Below are 5,533 nucleotides of genomic sequence, written 5' to 3'. Positions count from 1 at the left end.
ATTTTCTTTAAAGATAAAAAAAAATATGAATATTACTTTAAAGAAATTTATTTTAGTGATAACTAATTTTGGCGATTTGCAGGATAAATTTTTCCTCCTGGCCCAAATATGAAAGCCCTAGACAGTTTGAAGGTTTGCCGAACACTTGGCGAAAACTAATTTTTCAAATTATTGTCGAAATTCGCCAAATTCGGCAAAAATAGATTCTCGGAAAATCAGCTTCTTTAAGTAAGTTTAGAGATTTAATATAAAAGAATGTTTAAACACAGCTGATTGGCTTAGGTTTCGAAACTCTCTATTGTTTCATTAAAACCTCAGTGCGCATGCGATGTATCCGGAGAAATTCAATATTCAAAACAAAAGCAGTGCGCATATCCCAAAGAGTAAGAGTTTTACGCTCTAAACGAAGGAAGATATGAACGTAGCCTATGTAAAAGTATGAAACTTTGCACAATTATTGTAAGTTAGGGGTAGTGTAGGTAGTGTACTATTTGCTTTGTTTATGATGAAAGATAACTTTTAAAATTTAAAATTTAAATTGGCTCTCGATTTCATTGAGCACTCTGCAGCATCAATCACAAACAAATCTAAGTTTAGGGGTCTAAAATGGATTTAAATCTCAGACCCAAAAAAATTGGTTTGTGTATTTCACAGACCAGAACATTTACATACATTTGGAAAGCATTTTTCATGCCCGTTCAGAAGAACGTTACAACCTATACTATATGAAAACAAGAGCCACAAAGATGTGGTTAAATATTTCCTCCAATAGCTCAGAGCATAGATTGTAGTCGCAGTCGAACCCCACAGATTATCCTAAAGCCCCAACTTAGTAACTTAGATTTATTAAAGCCTTTATATTAAGCAATATCCGATGCAAACAAATTTAACCATATTCCTGCTAAAAATTGTCTTTATTTCATAGACATGTTCACAGATGATATAAGTCTAAAAACTTGTTAAAAAATTGCATGCAAATGATAACCATTTTGACACAAAGAAAAATGTATTTTATTCAACTAATATTGTTTTTTACCTTCATTAAGGAAATAAAATCTTAGATTTACAAGTTGATATTATTCTAAGACTCATCTGAGTAAGAAAGTGCCAAAATATCTTGAGACTGTCTACTAAGGGACTAATATGGAAATATGGCAATATGAATTTGGGAGATATCGAAATATGTTGTACACATTAGTTTCATATGAAAAACTTCCTTGTCATCAATATTTTAAACCACCATATTATACCATCCACAAGTAAAAAGTTACTTAAAAATGGATCTCCTTCTTTACAGATTTAGATTTCCAGTGCATAACATCTGTTACATTTGTATTCATGTGATAATATACCAAATTGTCAACCTTGAAATTGTCACATTTAGTTACAGTATTGCTGAATATTTACAACACTTTCCAGCAAACTTTTTTGTGAAATTTGTGTCTTGATAAACTTAACTCCATGACATTTGTATCATTGATCATTAAATCACATCTTGGAACAATAGAGTTCCTTGGTTCAATTATTGCAAGAATGTTTATCTTTGTTCATATTCTCATTGTGTGCAACATTATCATTACATCATTGCCAGCAAGTTACATTGTATTGTCAGCTTTAGAGGTCGTCAAACTTTGTTGAATTTGTAATCCTGGCACCTGAATGTGAAAGGAAAGAAAAATTCAAAATTTCATAATGGGAAATAATCTCTTTACAGTAATCAATGCCAAATGTGTGGTCATTCGCTGAAATCTCCCCAAAAAAGGCTTTAAAAGGGTGAGACTCTGCTTGATGGTTTGAGCTATGTTTGCCATGCATATAAACTGAGCCATTAAAGAAGTTTACGGGAACGTACAAAAAGGACCACAGGGTCAGTGTAGACCTAACTCTTCACACAAAAATTACGGGAAACGCATGTTTGGACTTTGTACCCAATGCTGCACTCAAGCACATAAGCCAAAGTCCCGCAAAAGCGGGACAAAAATCAGTCTTTTGAAGTTTGCAAAAAAACGCCACATAGAAGATCTTTCAAATTCAGTATGTGAATAAAGCAGTAAAAAATACAACTTTTCTATTTTTCCTTTTTTTTGCAAAAGTTCTAGGAATGAAAAGAAAGGGATAATGATAATTGAATACTATCCATTGATGACTCGCGGCACTATCGTAAAGCTAGAATTGCTTTGCGTGCTCTTCGCTTGAGAAAACGATTGACAGATTAAAGTTTTTCACCCGCGCAGGAGTTCGCAGAGCGTTCTCGGCTCAATCCTTGGACTGCGCTAAAAATGGTAGACTGAGCTGTGATAGATCATTTCGATGGAAGTTGTTGGAATGTTTACAAGGCTCTTGACAGAAAATCGTTTGTTTTATTGTCAATGATGACAGTGCGGTTATTAACTTTGTTATATCTGACAAATTGATGTTTGTAAGTGCACTTTATAGTTTTGATTCCCATTGAAGAATCATATTCTGGTTTTCATGTTATTAGATGCTGTTTTAGAGCTTTAGGTCTACACTGAGGGTACGTACAATAAGGTACACTGGGAACATACAATAAGGTTCACGGGGAACATACAATAAGGTTCACGGGGAACATACAATAAGGTACAAGGGGAACGTACAATAAGGTACAAGGGGAACGTACAATAAGGTACACGAGGAACGTACAATAAGGTACACTGGGAACGTACAATAAGGTTCACGGGGAACATACAATAAGGTATACTGGGAACGTAAAGTAAGGTTCACGGGGAACATACAATAAGGTATACTGGGAACATAAAATAAGGTTCACGGGGAACGCACAATAAGGTACACAGGGAACCTACAGGGAACCTACAATAAGGTATATACACAGGGAACATACAATAAGGTACTGGGGAACGTACAATAAGGTACATAGGGTACGTACAATAATGTATACGGGGAACGGCACAATAAGATACACTGGAACAACGTACAATAAGGTACACGGGGAGCGTACAAAAAGGTACCCAGAAACACACAAAAAGGACCAACGGAGAGCGTACAAAAGGTAACCTGATAACAGCTGTTCGTAATTTTCTTACGCGCACGGTAAACCTCTGAAGGCGCTTGAAAATTATACATCTGAGGAAAATAGCCCTCCCGCGAAAAATTCTACAACAAGAATCTTGTTGTGCGCCGGAAAGTGTAAAAACTGATACGGCGCCCTATTCATAAACACAATCACGCAACTTTGTTGTCGTTCCTAGTCCTTTTAGACGAACGCGGTCCTTACGATTTCGAGATTGTATATTCGTCAGATTGTTTGTTTTCACACATCCCTTTAGAGCTTCAGCGTGGTGTGCAGAAAACATTCACAATCTGATCTCAGGTTAACCAGCTTGGTAAAACCCGTGTGTTTTCATTATGTAAACGAAAGTACTTACACATAGTCGTGACGTCGAGAAAGTCAAAACGGTAGAGAACATCGTAAATTCCTTGTCAATTAAGTAGTATAAAAAAACGATTCAATCGTAAACGGCATAACAGGTTTCATTTTCCCAAAGGAGAATTAAAAACGGCACATTACATTTAATGCGTGAGTGACTTTTTAAGCTATTAAAGTTGAATACCAGGCGACTGTATTCGAAAAACTTAATGTCAAAATGACTTATGGAATGAATTTGGCATACATTTGCATCTATTTTAGATAGACTATATTTGGCAGTCAGGCAAATCCTTAATGGGTTTCCCCCCGGGGGAGGATACTAGGGTTGCGATCTGCGCGGGGGGGGGGGTGCCGCCCGATATTCGACCCTCAAACCCTTAACGGGACTAAAAAGGAGAAAACGAAGGAAAATTTTGTGAATTTTCCGACCCTTACCGGGACTTTACCCAAAAAGGTACCTTTAAGGGTGGCACATACCCCAAGGGGTTTTCCCGACCCTGTGCAAATGAGCTAGAACGTGTCAGGCAAATACGCCAATTTCAACTTTAAAGTGAAAACGGGGGGAATGAAGATGAACGAGGCTTTCATTTTTTCTTTACAAGATTCTTCATTCTTTAAATGTAATCAAAGTCTTTGATTTAATAAGGATTGTGCCCATTGAAAGAAATTCCACCCATTCAATCTTTTTTATATCATATAGAATACAGTTCAGTGATACCTAACAATCCTAAATACACCCCTGCATCAAATTCATATCCGTATTCTCTTCCCAAAGATTAGACTTACTTGCTTCACTGCTAACAAAAGCGACTGACAATCCGTTGATTTCAATACTTTGAAAGTTCAAGTTCAAATAATGTTTTTACTTTCTTTTTATTCAGGAAAAACGGATCAAATGAAGCGGAGACGATTTGTCAATATCACAATCATTGCGGACTGCTCTCACTAAACTCAAGAAGTGTCCGAGACAGTGTAAGTTACATTGTTATATGTATGAAGCAATTATCTCATCAATGTTGAAATCTAGATTGTTTTTTGTGCTTCTCATCAATTAGTGTACGTTGTTTCTTGTCACCGTAACTTCGGCAGTTTATATACCGACTTTGGAGCGACTGTCAATTTGACTATAGTTTCAAGCCTAAAAAATCTACAGTACCATTGATCTTCTAACAGTCATATGAATGATAATACTATTAAATTTTTCTTCTTTATTTAGTTACCGATTGTTACCATTATGAGCTGTTCAGGGAGAGCGTGATGCTTGAGAGTCGTGAAGAAGAAAATAAGAACCACCTTTTTTATTAAATTTAACAATTCATAAAATAATATACGTTACGAAATACATAAAACATTAAAAAAAGTGGCGAAAATTAAAAATGAGGTCACGAATCATTACAATCAAGTTATAATAGAATAGAGACTGTAACTTCGTTGGTCTTTCTTTTCTTTCTGGGCGTTCTTTTCATTCTCTCGCGCACACGCACCACTGTCTCAATGCCGCCCCGTTGGAGCTTTTTCCTTCAGTGTGGATGAAAATTCCACCGGATCTCTGACACATAGGTATTCCCCAAAGGTTTCCAGATTCTTGCCTTCGCCAACGAATGTGTATCATTATGATATTACGACAGTGGAAAATGTGGAAAATATACGTATCATCTGGATAAATGATATTGCAATTGTGTTCCCATAATAAATGAAAATGACTGAAATGAAAAAGAAAAAAAGAAAATAGCACGAGAGAAGAATTGTTGTGATTCATCCAATCTAGACCACTGGAGACCTAGTAATGAGCATGGAGTGGCAAGATCAGGGTTCTGAACCATTGTTATCTCACAATGCCCGTATTCTAAGTTTCGTATGTTCCGCATCTGAAAATCGAAAGTATGGCTCCGCGGACAAATTCCTTCGCCACAGCATTTTTTGAAAATTCTTTAAGGGCCATTCGCGAAAGTTTATAGACAGAAAAAAACATCTGTAAACCTGGGAATAGTTAACATTTATACACCCCCGTCTCCTTAAAGTAAAATGTAAGACTTATACACCCCTGTCTCGGTGAAGTTTTGAAATCTACCAGGAGGACTATGAAAAAGGTAAAATACACCGTTAGTATCGTTATAAGCATCTTCC

At 36.3% G+C, this 5,533-nt stretch overlaps 1 long non-coding RNA gene across 1 annotated transcript; it reads left to right on the top strand.

Moving 5' to 3' along the window:
• The first annotated feature begins 4,095 nt into the window (after positions 1-4,095).
• LOC136807572 (uncharacterized) lies at positions 4,096-4,832 on the top strand. Its single transcript, XR_010846692.1, has 2 exons — positions 4,096-4,378; positions 4,623-4,832. It is a non-coding gene; the product is annotated as an uncharacterized lncRNA (long non-coding RNA).
• Positions 4,833-5,533: the final 701 nt, after the last annotated feature.

The sequence above is a fragment of the Clytia hemisphaerica genome, unplaced genomic scaffold (genome assembly GCF_902728285.1).
Source record: "Clytia hemisphaerica strain Z4C2 unplaced genomic scaffold, Clytia hemisphaerica genome assembly, whole genome shotgun sequence".
In the NCBI taxonomy this organism is placed as follows: Eukaryota; Metazoa; Cnidaria; class Hydrozoa; order Leptothecata; family Clytiidae; genus Clytia; species Clytia hemisphaerica.
This window is presented reverse-complemented; position numbering and strand designations above follow the sequence as displayed.